General features: G+C 37.9%; 1 protein-coding gene across 9 annotated transcripts in view; it reads left to right on the top strand.

Annotated features, from left to right (window-relative positions):
• By (focal adhesion protein tensin) overlaps positions 1-16,912 on the top strand; it is a 156,103-nt gene that overhangs the window by 64,156 nt on the left and 75,035 nt on the right. For 2 of the 9 annotated variants that reach the window (XM_070293889.1, XM_070293888.1), the window contains exon 1: positions 16,058-16,465. The exons of the other annotated variants lie outside the window; for them this stretch is intronic. The gene's annotated coding sequence lies outside the window, so the exon portion shown is untranslated. Of the gene's footprint in view, positions 1-16,057; positions 16,466-16,912 lie in introns of those variants that run through there. 9 annotated transcript variants of the gene reach the window in all.

The raw sequence follows: 16,912 nt of genomic DNA, 5'->3' as shown, positions 1-16,912 counted from the left end.
GCGAGAAAATTCCTGGCACAGAGAAAACGTAAAAAAGAAAGTTATGTCTCAAGTTTTTGATTTTGTTAAACAAATTGTATATAAGCCGCCGAAAAAAATCGTACAAGCGCCAATAATTTTTCATCGGCGATATTCGACGAACGGATGAGACAGAAAAGAGTGTGTCTCAGCGAGGATTATAGTGACAGGAACATCCACGGCGTTATAAATCTTGCAGTAATTGTGATCAATTAATTGGTATGCGAATAAGGTAAAGTGCAAATCACCGGGAATGGAGGCGGATCCATTCATATCGATTCTCGAGCTTTCTCCTTCGTTCGATGGACTTTATATTCGGCCTTTCGTTTCTCTTCAATTGACCGCGGTGACAGCGTTACGCGCATTTTTTTTTTTTTTTTTTTTCCCCGGGAAGATCTCAAGAACGCGCGGCATTGCGAGACTCATCAAGGTCGACCTCCAAAAATTCACAAACGCGCCGAAATAATCTTTCCGAGAATTTCGTCGCGCATACGCGTGCATCTCGAATAGAGACACGTGCATGTGGATCAAGTGTTCGCAATGATATCCGAACAATATATGGGACTGTTGTGATATATTTTAATTAATGAGATCCGTCAGTTTACGAATGATATACATCAATAGAAGAAGTCATTATTTAAAACGAGCTGGAGCTGTAATTCAAATAATATTCATTATTAGCGATTCTTTATAAATTATAAATATATGCTTAATAATTTAATAATTTTTTATATTATTCTATTATAATGTTGTTATAATAGAATTATAATTTTTTATGCCGCAACACTTATGATATGCGATACATTAAAAAATTAAATTTAATCTTATTCAATTATATAATCAAATTCAAGGCGGTGAGTAAGTTAAGGGATTAGGATTTTAAGTGAGTAATTTTTATATTAGCCTTTCCTAAGATTAAAATATATTTATATTTTATTAATATATACACGTATCAAAATTAATTACATTTTACGAATGCGTATCGCGGAATTAATTGCAACAAGATGGTTTGCGAGGAAATAAAGAGCAGTTGTAATTACAACACACATAATATGTATACTGCATTCACATAATCGCGATGTCATTGTTGTTTACGTCAACGAAGAAATGGAATATTGAATGAAGCTGAGCGTGTCCGGCAGATTACGCCACGACACAATGTCGTGAATTAAACACCCGCGAATGCAGGCCGACCGTTTGCCCGGCGCCAGAGCGATTTCGAAAAACCAGTTTTACGACCTATAATAATAATTATTCTCCCTCGCTGAGGGGACGACTCTCGCCGAATTTAGTCTCCGTGTCATCGCGATCTTTCCGCCTACCGCGTGACGTAAGCGGTCGTTCCAAATTCTTGGGCATTCGCCGCCGCAGGATTTTGCGGTCGCTGAAGGACGAAGTTTTGCGAATAAAAGCCTCGAGCTACATTACTGTAATACGCGAAAGTCGGATACCCTGAACGAGGGGAAATGGGAAACGTTGGGAAAGTCGGGCGTGCCGCGCCGGCCAACCGCAAAAACACGCGAGATGAAAGTGGAAAAGCGGAAAAGAGTAGCCGGCTTCTTCTAACTCGGCTACATCCGTCATTGGTTTCAAATTACGAAGTGAGGAAAAATGAGCTTCCTCTCATTTATTACATGACATGAGTTTCTGATAAGTATATTTGCACCTGTTGTTTTTGCGATATATCTTCTAAATATATATTTGATATAATTATAAAGTAAATATAATAAGAGCAGAAAATACGTAATATAATAATTATTTGCAAATATAATAATTATTCGTAAGGGGGTAGCTACACTTGTTAACTCAAAATAATTCTTAAAAAATACATATTTTAACTACGAATATGCCTCGAAGATGCGGAGACAAATCTCCATTTGTGTATAAGCGTAATGATTATTAATAATTCAAGCGGAGAAATAGCACGTGGCGGTAAAATCTCATCCGAATTCCTAGTCCGCGACATAGTATCCCTCGTTCTCGTGAATGAAGCCGGAAAGTAATAGAAACCTGATGGTTCTTGCCAAGTTAACAAGTAATATTATTCTAGTCAGATTACCAGCAGTAACATTTTACGATTTGTCTCTCTCTCCCTCTCTCTCTCTCTCTCTCTCTCTCTCTCTCTCTCTATTTATTTCCCTTTTTCTCTTTCTCTTCGCAATGAAATCTTTCTCGTATGGTCCGCTCATAAGGAGCTCATAAACGATCTGCATAAAATTGATCCACCACGCTCGACATTACGACGAGATGTCTCGCTCCAAAAATCGGACTGCGGAATTTTGAGATCCGCGACGCGATCGTCGGAAGAAGGGATATAATTACGATCGCCGAATAAATTATAACGAAGGTGGCGCAGAGTGGGCGTTTCGCGCGATTTCGGCGTTTCCTCGGCGTTTTAAGACCTCACTTCTACGGCTTGTACCGGTTTTATAATTGTAATGTCACCGATGAGCATTAACTCCTGTCTTCTTTGATAATCTTGTCTTTGTTAATTTGGCCTTCTCAGATGAACAAATAAATTGAAAGGTCAGTTTGATTAAAATTAATGGTTATTAGTAATATTGTACCTTGGCAAAAAAAGAGAGAAAAATATTAAAGAGAAAACGCTAAATGTTTTCATTGATTACGAATTAATTCTTATTCTCTCTTGTACGCATATAGGTTCTTTTTGATAACCATTAATTTTTGCTCGTTGTAAAATATCGTACAATTTGAATAGCCGATTGTTTTCGTCGTATTTGAACAATGTCGATTCCGACAAAGTTATTTCATCGCGAAAATTTATGAGCTTCGTCATTCGAATGTGTTCGCGATCGGATTTTATGGGCGCGAATATTGTGGAGCCTCGCATCACAGCCTGATATCCGTCATTAATCAGTCACAATATGTCGGGACAAAGAGCCCAAATGTCGCAGCAGGTGTTTAAATATATCCGCGATGGTAAAGGGAATTCTTTCAACGGGCGAGGACGCGAGCACGCACATACGCGTGCGTAAAATGCGTCAACGCGTTTATGCGTATTGTGGGTTTGTGGGTTACACGACAGACGGACGGACGGACCAAGCGCAATTATTCGGCGCGCACGACGTGCCATGCTAATGAATATTGATGTGCCTTGCCAGTACGCTTCGCTCGAGGTCAATACATTAGCATTATTAACACTTCGGGGCATCGAATCGCGCGGCTCAACACGACGAAAGAGAAAATACGCTCGCGATTTATGTGGCATTCCTTTATCCTTCGTCGACAAACACGTGGTTGACCTAACTCTCCTTGTTCCGTTTTGACTTTTTATACATTCCTCAGTTTGACAAATTTACTGTTGAATAATCATCTTTTGAATAATTCCTCCGAATCAGTTAGCTCTTACGGTCGAACAAGAAGAGTTAGAAAAAGGACTGAAATACAATTTGCGAAAGCGGTACTTTCGGTCCTTCCATTTGACAGTTTTTTTTTTTTTTACCATCCTAATGAGATCCGCGATTGTGCCATTAGACAATTCTTCGTCGTGGAAAAACGGGTATCGAGGTAACACGCTGAATCAAGGGAAATGCGCGGTGTCGGCTATTCTCGCATTTTATCGATCACCTTTAAGCAATACTTCGGGGCTTTTTGTTTCGAGCCCGCAGTTAACTTTTCTGGAGAGACGTCTACCGGTCGTTAAACGATTAAACGTTTGCTGAGAGCATTTCTCGAATCGCTTCAAGAGTTTTGCCGATACTTCAGCTCGAAATGGCTTTCTAGGTTTTCTCAGATTTTTGTCTTTTTAAGGCGAAAAGAAGTATACGCTGTATACACCGCTGTAAAATTTCATTTTGTTATAAAATTACGGATGTGTGAATTTGATCATCAATTTTAATGATTTTAATAACTTGCATAATTTTATTTATTTTTATCTCTTTTCCGAAAATGATTTAGTCTAAAAATATTAGAATTTTTAAATGAAGTTTATATAATTTTTTTCTTTCTCTTTTGTATTGATTTTTTCTGTCGGTACATCTTTCAATCGCTATAAAAAAATGAATTTGAAATATACTAATATCGTTTTTTTTTTCTTGTGCGCTACAAATTATGCATCACGATTGTGCATATAATCGGGTTTCCTAACTGACCTCGTTTATTAAATTCATTGCGATACGATCGAATCAAGATTTTTAATAAATGACACTTTATAAAGAAAGAGACAAAATAAAACAGCTGATCCTTACCCCGACAACAGTTTATAATCGCTTCGCGACAAGCGTCGGCGGGGGATGTCGCTAAAAAATAGACACAAAGTGCCGTGTGAATAAATCAGGCTGGGAACTGGCAGATGATATTGAATCGCCTTTACTTGTCCCTACAAAGTATTGTTGCCGGCCACAAAATTTGACAGCGGACTGACAGTGCCGTTGCCCAATGACCATCTCCAATGCTCCCTCGGACAATCTAAATTGTTTTGTAATCTGTCTGCTGGCTGTATACCCATATCCCGCCTTTAAATGTTGCGGATAAACTTTCGAATGATTTTAACGTGAAATTCTTTGAAATAAAATTTTTTTGTGATTTACTTTCTCATCAACCAATCGTCAAAAAATAATTTTAGATTAACTATAATTGCTATAATTATATAAAATTTCTTTCCAGAGTGATAATAAAAATAAAACAAAATAAAAAATTCTTCTTCAAATTTTTGACGATAGGATCGAGCAGAAAGAAGAATGCTGAAGTTTCGTTTGCTTGGGAAGATTTCATTTACGATAAATATGCGTGGTAACATTACACCGACCTGTCTCACCTCGAGCTACACGCGCAGGCTGTTATTTAAAAGATTTTAACAAATGACTAGTCAGACCAGGCTCCTTATTATCCATGACTTCTTGGAGCACCATAGGACGCTAATTGCAAACTTTCATTACGAGTCACGCTCGGCTCGACGCAACGCTGATCGCGATAGGCTTCCGCGAGATCTTAGGTGAGAGAAACGTCAGCGAGAACTCAGGTGAGAGAAAGAGAAGAGAAAGGAGCGCACAGAGCGCAATAGGTAGCGTTATACCCTCATAAATATTGAGATACTGCTCTGCCTGAGCTGATATGGAAGTATTTATTGTAAGTCCGTCGCAATACATTCGTGATGCAATTGTTGTATTAACGAGAAATGGTAATGATGTTTACTGACGTTAAAACGATCGTAAATAGAATCTAAACAACAGTTTAAGATGAAATAAAAAGGATCTCTATTTCTAATATTATTTCTTAAAAAAATGTGAACTTGATTTAAATATAATTATTTTTAAGTTTTATCTAAAAAATTCAAAATAAAAGAAGTAGTCCAAATATTATCCATATGTTTGAATCAATAATCTATGTAATTACTGATACAATTCCTATTCTATTAAATTATTACTGATAAATGTAGATATTATTATTATGCACGGCAAGAGCTTGCAATTTGCATATATTAGAATATTTCTATGCATATCGCGAGTCGCAAAAATAACATCCCCCAACAATGTCGTCTGTCCTCATCTCTATCCTATATCAATTCCGGAAGAAAACACGCTCGCTTCGTCATCGATGATCCTATCGTTGTCGATAATCACAATGATCGATCATTCACCCGACGAGGACGTACGCACGCATTGATTAGGACCCGCGTTTCACGTCTTCACGCTCGTCGCGTGCGCGGGCGATCTGTCTTGAAGCCGAACAGCCGATGCACGCGTGCGGTGTGCACGTGTGCTCGTGACTCACGGTAGGCATTCTCGCAAAGACAAACCGGTAACCAACTCGCGACTGTTACACCGCGAATACCACTTTGTCGCGGCCTCGCCAGTCTCGCGTCGCTCCTAAAGTCGTAGCGTTTATACAAGTGTCGGCGGACCCCGAGGTTTCACGCCGCCTTGTCACGCTCTTGTACATCCGAGAGCGGAACGAATGGATTTAGGAGAGAGAGAGAGAGAGAGAGAGAGAGAGAGAGAGAGAGAGAGAGAGAGAGAGAGAGAGAGATGAAGCTCTTCCAACGACGGAGAGATTGGCCGTTCAACTCTTTTCGCCGCTCCGTGATGGATCGCGTGAACTTTTCGAGGGTAAAACTGGACGTTTCATGTTCCCAGGAGGCATATATTGTTATGAATTTAGTTTGTGATATATTTCGCGACAAGCGAAAATTTATCTGCGAGATAGGACGGAAATGAACGCTGTTGAGGAAAATTGAACGCTTTTGCGAGATAGTGGTTCTCCCTCGGGAGGCTCAAATTGAAGATACATATATTGTACTATAAGTCAGTTTTAAGATATTTTTATACCTCCCTCGATGACTTGTCATTAATAAATTGTCGATGTCTATTCATAAACGATAGCATGAAAGTTTAGTGTAAAAAATCATATATTAAAAATAATAATACTACCATATGTTTTATCAGGCTAAAATAGAATAGGATTGACAGTAGTGACAGACAGTTACTAGTCAGACGTCGACTTTCTTGTAAAACTTTTTTGTTGTTAGACCTATGCGTGCGCGCGGAATATACGTTAATTAAATATTTTCTTATGGAATGCTTTTCCTGTAGATATCACTGTTTTTTTTTTTTTTTTTTTTTTTAATTGGAACATTTCTCACAGTTTAATTGATATTAATTGCAAATATTTAAGAAGTATTATGAACAAAAGGGCAGAACACACATCGCAGCCTTAAATCCTAAATTACTTATTGTCATTTAATGATTTCATAAAGCAAAGTTAAATATAAGAATCTGCTGTTTGCTCGTAGAAATATATTTTGTCATTTATCAGCAATTCTAATTCGTTAATGTCAGACTGTAGAATCATACAAAGTGAACATATGCTTTGATAAAATTCAACGAATGCGACATCGCGTAGCCGTTTGCGTCTCTTTCATCCGCTTGCTAAATTAACGACATATTCCAAGTATTACTGAATTACTCTCTCGAACCGCAGGGGGTCAATGCGACTCTAACACTCGATAGAACTTGTCCTTTTTCGAGCAAATATTGCCATTTGTCTGGCGCCGATGAATTACGATGGGCAATAAATCAAAACAGGCGTCGCGCGATTTGTGGTTATCCCTTTATTCAACCCTTTGAATTCGCGTAATATGCGCGCCTCGAGCTCTATCGCAAATGCATAGGAACAATAACGTTGTAAATTTCGAAACTAAATTGCACCGTAATACATGCATATATAATTACCAACGAATACATATTATTTAATATTCCACAAAAGCTATTGAAATGATTTTGCATAATCATAAGCTATTATATTATATAATTACTCTACTCTAGCTTTAACAACTGTTCATTGCAATTTGAGTGCAGTTTATACGACACGCTCAAGAAAAGCTTGATATTGAACCGTGAACTAATCAGATTTAACGGTAACAAACTTCCAAAAGATTCACGAAAGAAGATCTTAATCACAATCTAAAAATTACTAAGATTCTTACAAAATCAATGTCCTTTTTTTTTAATATATATATTTTTGATATAAATATTTGATATAAATATTTATCCTAATTCGGTATCAAGTGAAAAGATATTATATTTTAATAAATAGCGCAGTGTAATTAATATATTAATTAACTAACAGCTCGGCACACTCCTGCTCCAGCTTAAATCGCTGTCCAACAAGACTATTAAGATTCCGCACTTGAGCAGCGACGTAAATTCGTGTAACTAAGTTTCCACGATTCCGAAGAAACCACCTCGGATACTAGCGCGCGATAGCCGTTTGTTCCGTCGCGCAGCATTTAACACCAGAGCGGAAGAGAAAGTTAAGTCCTCTTCTCTTTTCTCCGCCTTTTCACATCCCTTCGTCTTCCAACCGCGACACTTTATCGCGTTTACGAATCAGCTGCGGGTCGACGGAATGGCATCCTCCCGTATACGAGAGGAAGAGCGCGTGGGCGCGATCGCTCTTATCCACCTTAAGTCGTCCGAAGAAGTCATCAACCACCCCGTTCGAAGGATTTTACGACTGTCGAGCGTAAGCCAGTATTTAACGCTAGTAAATCAAGCGACGGCGATTCGAATGCCATAAACTTTTACGACGTTTAATGATCGACATTGCATCATGCTCCGGCTTGTATTCGATGCCGCTGAATCGACTCGCGCGCGCGTAATTACTGGCAAGATATTTGCATATATTAGGCTGATGCACGTACAATTGCGAATATTTCGAGTAATCATGCAGAATTCGCTTGGAACAGTACGATGGGAAATACTCGATGCACGCAATTCGTTACATATACGAAAGATAATTATAAAATCTTTACGAACAACATGTTTAAAAACTTACTTTATTCTTTATGTTCATTCTACGGCAAACTTAAAAGTTTCTCTCAGTAAAAAAAAAAAAAAAAAATTTCTGAGTGCATTTTTTTCAAGACTCATTTCATTATCTATTCATTTAATTACAGCTCAAGTGAAAGTTCTATTAGAGTTCATTTAATATGTAACATGTAATTTGTAATTCTCGTATTACGGATGTTATGTGATAAATATTGAATATGTTTTACTCCAGGATATCTCTTTCCGCGCGCAGAAACGCATAAATAATATCGCGGGAGCGAGAGCAGGCGTAAAAGGACGGCGCATTTTTAGAAAAATAATTAATAGTCGCGCGCCCAGGCATAATGATTCGACGATTAAAGGTGAGAAACTTCGTGCTGAAGTACGAGAATCTTCGGCTCGTTCGTCCCGCCAATTAAGAAGAGACATGATACCCAGCGCAAGATCTTGCGAGTTAAAACGGAAAGCTCGTTTGCGTCGCGAAGCGCGGCTTCCCGGCAACGCGAGGCGATTCTTCCATTTTCGTTTTCACCTTTCTCGGTCAGTTATGCTAATTTTATTTTTCCGATGCATCGTCTCGATAATATTAGATCATTAAATCGTCCGTTGTGTCCGTATAAGCCCGTTGTAACCTCAGCCCCCATAATCGTGGATGAGAAACGGCGAGTAAAGGCGCGTTCGGTGTGTATGCAAATATCTCAGGCTCGTACCCGCATGGCGTGTTTAAGTGATTTTTAAATAACACGCGCGCGATACCTTCTCCTCACGGTCCATTATCACTTGATATCTGACGCGCTTTCGCGAAGAATTCTCTATGTAATATTCCGATGCATACTTTAAGACAACAAGTCTCGTGCAACTTCCGATTCGAATTTCGTTTTAAATTGTTTTTTAATTAAGAATTTTGCTTTTTTAATGTTTCTTATATCAGAATAATTCTTAGCCTTAGTTTTTGCACGTATTAGTTTTTTTTTCTTTTTCCATGCGTATTATTAACATATTACAAGTATTGACATATTAAAAGATTTAAGAAAATAAATTAAAAATAAAAACGTATTAAGACTTTAAGATGACGAAGGATTTTTTACAATTATTTTTGATGCACTTTATTAATCGAATTGGATAAATGACACGCGTGCTTCGTTTGCATATTTTACAATGTAAATCTCCAAATATATACAAATAAGAATAACGTAAAGATAGAAAATATATGAGATATTTTTCAAAAATCGCATAATCGTTAGCGCGCTTTTGATTGGTCCAGCGACTGCGTCCTCGCCGTCATCTCGGCGACCTTGGAGAGCCGTGGCTACCACAACATCGGCGAATAACCTCACCTGGCCTTATCCACTCGTCCTTCCTCGCCATCCCTTGTCCACCAACCAATCTCATTCTACATCGGATCGATCTTAAGCATCTTCCACACTGAAAATCTTTCTTTTCAAATTTTAATCTAATTAAAAAAAAAATTTAATATGATATCGTCATAAATAATGCATATGCAAAAAATTAAAATTTATCTCATTAAATCGCTAAACACATTTTTCAATATATGAATAGTATAATGTGCTAATATTGTCGAAGAGCTATTCGATAAATCAGTTTTTCGATAAAACGTCTTTGTCGAGTGACTGGTACTTGAACAATTCGTTGGCCCATCAAGTGTAATCGAAAGCTTTTTCCTAGTCCTCGGTAACTCGCATATATAATCAAGATACTTCAACGCTGTGGAACAAAATGCTCTTGCATTGATGAGTGTTTTAGTACATTGGTGAAAAGAGAAGTGCGTCGAAGTATGGCATCACGCTTTTTTTTTAATTTGCACAGTAATTGAATAACATTAATAGAAGCTAAATATATTCTGCGTTCTCAAGTTGTGCGATATTTCATCCTATTAACATATCGGATTATTAAGGCGGTATGTATATTATGAATATTATATTGTACATTTCTTTGTAATTATTATAAATATTCGAAATTCTGTGCATCAAAATTATAACTAAAAGTGTGATACAATTGCTACTCCATTATCTTATAATTAGATTAATCTCATGTCACTTGATCACTTGCTCGAAAATAGATTACACAAGTATGGAGGGCGTAGTTGAGAAAGATCGTAACGCCTTATTATCTCGCACGATGAAGTAGGTCGTCCGACAATCGATTATACGATAAATCATTTAAATATTGTCAATTTAAATGTCTTCTCAGACTTCTCGGAAATTAAAATTCTGTTAATATTGTATTTATCTGTGTTTTCCGCGCGCACGTGCGTGCGTGTGCGCAGTTACATATGTGGATTAGTGAGGCGATCAAATCAGCGTAAACTCTCTTTATCGATAGATGTCTTATCGAGAGTAAATACAAAAAGGCTTCGTAGTACTACGAAGATAAGGGAGACCGCCTACGTCGTTGGACGCTCATTCATTCCTCGTCGACGCTCGTTCTAATTAGCATCGGTCAGCTTTGACGTGAGCAATTAAAAAAAAAGAAAACGGGTCTTATCACATACTCGCCTCCGAGCCGACCGGATGTTACGGGATCATTGTTTTGCAACAATACCCTTTGTAAGGCTTGTAAAGCTAATCTAAATCGAGTTTCGATCTATCGTGCGTATGAGTCGCTAAAATTGTTTTAGAATATATTTTGTAAAGTAGGAAAATTTATCAAGATTTCATACGACCGTCTTTTCTCTTGAAAAGAATTTTGTGAAATTTCTAAAGCATCTTTCACGTATAGCTTTATGGAAGAAATGGAAAGAGTCTTGATATTGTTAAGTTAGAGAAAGTGCATATTCTCCCCACTTTCTATTTAATAAAACTTGTGTTTCTTCGATTACGACGAAGTTTGATAGAACATCGTAAATTTTCATCGGGAAATTTTGAGAGAAAATTTCAAGAAAACTTGTTGCTCTTTTCATTCAGAATTTTGATACACTTTGTATGCACTTCTGGAAATAGAATTTTGTTGGAGTTATTCTTCTCACGCGTGCTAAATTTCTAACACATTCATTTCCGGCGCATAAGGAACGCCGCCGTTTCTTCTTCGAGGAACAATAAAATATACCGCGTAGGAACGATAAAATATATTCGTTAATATTTTACGTGGACATTGTCATCAACGACTATCTAAAGTATTTATGTTGGGGGAAACCAGCCGGTTATCATTCGTTCACGCGTATTTGTGTAACTCGCACGGTGGACGCGAGAAAGCCATTCACTCGCTGTAAAATATTCTGGTAGCAACGGCAGTAACTGGAAGCAATAATTTCTACGGCGACTTCGCGACATTCCGGTTTTTTCTCTTCTCTTTCTCGTATGCGTACTTTAGTACACTGAGTGGCCGGCCGGCCGGCCGACCGGCCGACATCGCGCATTCGGGAAGGAATGCAAACACGACGGAACTGTGTGCGCATTGCTTATGTACCCACGTGGGTGGTTAGCTAAAGTGGGTGGCTGCTTGGCCGGCTGCACCGATCGGTGGGAGAGTGCTGCCTCAAGTGCTCACTGTGCTTGACTCGAGCTTATAACCCCTGGTTTACCTTTCTGTCGACCTTCGAGACATCAAACTGAAAAGACTTGTCGACGATCAATGAGTGTCATGAATATAATATTAATTTAAAAAAATCGATTTAATATACGTAGTGGAACTTGGAATTACATCACCGTAGAATAATAATATATTATGTTCGACGAAACATTTGAAGAAAGATTATAGATACCAAAAAAATCTTTGAAAATTACAATTAAAAATAAAAACTGGAAATTATCCAAGTTCGGCGAAAGAATGAAATTTGTAGAATTTAATATACAGCACTGAGATTTTATAATTTTATCTGTCAGATGGTAGAACGAAAATATTGGAAATACTTGTAGCAATTTTAATTTAAAATTATCCATTTTATTAGAGATTTCATTATCAATAGAAAATATAAATACACCTCTGTGTAATCCGTATGTAGCGTAATGCGACATGACGCGGATTATTTGCCGAACGATTGCGTGACATCGTCATTGTATCACGCTGCTGATATGCGAGCAACTCGGCGGGGCCATTAAAACTTGAGCCGTAATAACACTCGGCTTCGCACGCACCTTTGGCTCTCCACGTGGCAGCGATAACGTTTATGAAAACGCTGCTGCTCGACTTTATGACGCGTGATAGCGACTTAACAACTGGGACGATACCGCCGGGAAAGATACCACGATCCGCGCGAAACTCGCAGAAACAATAATCGCTTCTTCGACTTCAAGTTATACGCAACATACTAGCATCTCGAACTAAACGATACAATTTCAAAATATAGTAAATGTATCGAATCTCTGATAATTTGTATTTATATATATATATATATCAAATTAAATACAATTTAAAGAAATATAAAAAAAAATTTTCGGATATTTCTCTTCTGTAAATTTATTATTTGATCAATTAAATCTCTGTATAATTCTGTCTGGTTCGTATCGTTGCTTGACTGCTTTTTGCGAAACATGGATCAATTGAGATCAAACTAGACAATGTCAGTGCGCTTGAACAAAATTCTCGATTAATTAAAACGTCGATCTAGCGGCATGGGCCTAAAGCGTTTCGAGGCGACGCGACTCAAGTGCAATCAGCAGTTGCAGCATCAGTTGGACCGATGCAACCTCGTCTCGCGGCGTGCATCTTAATTACTCTTGCAAATACACGCCGCTGGCTGGGGCGGGAGACAAATTGCATTCCTCGGTGGGGCCGATCGGAATGCAATTATGTGACGTCTCATAACTCAATCTCTTCTTCCTGGCCCGTGGCTTCATTGTGTACTCCGTTCTTGCACGACCGGCACCGACAGAGTTGCTCGTCGTGGACTGTCTCCCTCGTCGACAAAGAGCACGTGAGAGGCACAATCGTGCAAATTTTGTCTATTGGTACAAATGATCGACGCGGCTGCGTAGGACGCTCGGTGATCCTTTTACGCATGGTGATATCCCGCGAACTTTTTGTAAATGCGTGCGCGCACGTGCGCGCGATGACATGTGGGCGTCGTGCCCACATTCTCCAATGTTCTCTCCGCCGTTTTCCAGAGCTCTCCAACGTTCTCTCCGGTGCTCTTCAACTCGCTCTCCGTCAACAGATCGTTGAGATCTTGACGGAAGTCTCGGTTGTTTTAAGCGCTCCTCGCGCTCCGAGTTACCTTCTCCTTCGGCATTTTTGCGTACCGTATTTGATATTTAAAAGAATGCAGCATACGAAATAGGTAGGTTGAAGACAGGCATTTCGCACGAACCGTTTAATCTTTCATACTCGAGCTGACATATTTCATTAGTACATATCCACGTGACGCTTTCTATCGCTTTATCGGTTATATATATTTTTCCAACGTGAAATCAGAGTTTTGAAACTTGCAATTAGTCATATCATGTGTACTTTGATTCGGACTGTATTATGACAGATAACAACGTGCAAAATCTGCTTGCTAATTATTTAATTCGATTTTTATGTCTCAAATCTCGATTCAGGTATCGCCGTTTTCGCTCGAAGAAATCGATCGAAGCAGATAAGACGCGATAACGAATCGCTAATCATATCGGTGTTATATAAGATCCTATTTTTATCCGATAAAAGATATTTAGCGATTTTCCATCATTGCCGTTGTACGAATGAAACTCCACAACAGGCACAATAGCCTGCGACCAGAAGGCCCATTTGCCGTAATAGACTCATTGTTTGGCCGCAAACATATGATATATGCTCATACGTATAAAGCTGGCGCGCGAAATTAGCCGCGCCGATAAGCGTATTAATTAATTCCCGAATTACGGCGAAATGCGCGAAACCGACTCTAATTAACTCGGGCTCGTTTAAGATTGCGATCGCGCGGCGTCACCTGCGGCCTCCCTTGCAACGGACAATACTTCCTCGACTGTTATCTACGCCGATGTCACCGTTGTCACTTTAACGTGCGACGAATCGCACGTTCGCTTCGTTACATAAGTGCGACCGACGTATATTGCCTCACAGTGAAAAATGTCAACATCGTGCCTTCGTAAATCTCGGCGATATTCCGAACCACGTTAATTATATTTCCGTATCGGAGAAAATTGCTTTAAGAACCGCTACAATTAAATATTTTAACAATATTCGTGAATTTAAAAAAATAAAATTAAAAATGTGTTTTTTATAAAATCCAGATTTATATTGAACATATTCTCATCGCGTTTTAAAATATATCAAGATAAAATCGCTCAAGTAATATTAGCAGCGGTAATGTTGCGTCGTAGCAAATGGAGATGGCATTGATAAAAGCGCGAAATTAGATTGGGTTTAATCAAAATATTTTTCTGACTACAAATATCATTAGTTACAAATTTGCGATATGACTTTATAGGATTTGTAAATTTAGCGGATACTAAAATATTGGTAGTATTTAGTAATAAATGAGGAAACCCTTTGACTGTCGTCGCTGTCATCATTTGCCACGGTACAACTGCGACAAATGTTCTTATTGGATACGCAAACATAAACGCGCGGCCTTCATTGTCGTCGCTGCAGCAAACTTTGCGGATGCACTTGCGACAAGCAAGTAGTTTCATGACCTAGAATTAAACGTGACGTATGTGGATAATAATTGTTATCACGTTTACAGCGTTATAAATATGATGTAGGTGGATAATAATTATTATCTCACCTATAGTCTCTTAATATATGACTGATGTAGACTTATGATAAAATAAATTGGTGCAGTAAATCTACCAGACTTTTCTAGCTATATTTTAATTATAATAATTTCTAGATATATTTTAATTATAATAATTTCAAATAATTCTTCAAATTTTTAATTTATTAATTTATAATTGTTTATCAAATAAAAATATAATATATTACTAATGATACTGCAGACACTTTTGCAATATTAGAAGTTGGATTAATTCCTTAAAGAGTTATTATTGAATTGACCACACCGTAGGCCAGTTTGCTTGCGTGTCCACGCTCGATCTAGCAAAGGTAAATTAGTCAAATGTGATCTAGAGTCATCATTCCGGATGTGTTCAGCGACTTCGTACAAGAGCTATACACTGAACATTATTTTTAGTGCTATCTAGTTATATGTAAAATATAATGATAGACCATTTTCATAATGTAAAAGATATATCTTGACCGTTTTAAAGATTTTACGAACAATGATAAAGAAGCTTATTCCAGCTTCACATTTTTGTCGGATATTTATTTCAAACAAGCATCATCATCATCAATATTGAAATAAATACTATATTCGTTTCTAAAAATCAATGTGTTTATCTGATCCTCGAGATAAATTTCTATCAACTGACTGCAATCTATTTATTACTTCATTTATATTTATATCAATCACACAATTCGCGAATAACGGAGAATATCCGAAATTGGGAAAAAATTCGATATATCTCTTTTAATACTCTGAATGCATCGTCACTATCGCGGGGCAATTTTTTTTATATACCTTCCCTGTGAGTGAGAAAATAGGAAATCTCCCCTCCTTCGATCCCCTTCGCGCATCGCGAGCCTCGGTTACGCAAGCACGGGTCGCGTCATTGCAGCTGCAGCAGGGGGATCCCCGTTGCAGTTTCTGCCGTCATCCCCACTATCGACGACGATCGGCGCGACGCGGCGAAGAAGACGAAGAGCACGCCGAGGTCCGGTCCTCGCGGTGAACGGCACATGCGACGCACGTCTCACTCTATCTTCCTCTCTTTCTTTCTCTCGGTATCTCATGAGCGCGCAGATCGTGAATGCGCGGCCAGTCGATGTACGTGCACACGTGTGAGCACACGTACGAGAGGCGCACGCGAGCACGCGTGAGAAACTCGCGGGCTGTCTTTTAAATCGCGTTGTTCTCTTTCGGGATAGGGTTATCCGGCACAAGATAGATTCCGATTTTTTTTTCTTTTTTTTTTATTTGCACGAAATTCGCGTTAGATATTTTTTCCGGAGGAAAAAAAAAGATCGAGTTATTTCATTATTTGAAGCTGGTTTTGTGGGGTTCGCGTTCACGCGTAAATTGTGAAATTAGGTTGTTCGAATTATGTGTTATATAGTATTTATTTGTGATTGTGAATTACATTGGAAAAACAAGTTTTTTTTTTTTCTAATTGAACCAGTGTTTTTTAAAAATATGGACTTTGCAGTATAATTAACAATTTGTAATTATATCTTGTTCTGAATTATATATATGATCTCATAATCCAGAATTAGTCGCATCTGTGTCCTTGGGGCATTAAAGTCATTAAATACATGATCCATATTAACAGAAATTGTCATCTCGACAAAAATATCTCAACATCTTATTCATTTAATATTACGTTATTTTATTTGTATTATAATAGAAATTGCATTCTCAAATTGAAAAACTCGACAACAATCGAAACATTTAATATTTAAAACAATTATTAACTAATTTATTTAATTAATTAATTCAATTTAATTTATTTAATTTGTCTAATTTATTTTAATTAAAGATAATTCGATATGCAGTGTATCTAAAATTGATAGAAGAATATTCTAGTTCTAGAAAGATCACTTACGTTATGATGTAGAGTGATTCTAATAATTATCTAGCCTCTTATCTACTTTGCATATCGATTTGCATA

This window comes from Polyergus mexicanus, unplaced genomic scaffold, assembly GCF_030449975.1.
Source record: "Polyergus mexicanus isolate NDT 795.1 unplaced genomic scaffold, iyPolMexi1.0 SCAF_4, whole genome shotgun sequence".
NCBI lineage: Eukaryota > Metazoa > Arthropoda > Insecta > Hymenoptera > Formicidae > Polyergus > Polyergus mexicanus.
Note: the sequence above shows the minus strand (reverse complement) of the source record. Positions and strands in the feature narration are given on the sequence as shown.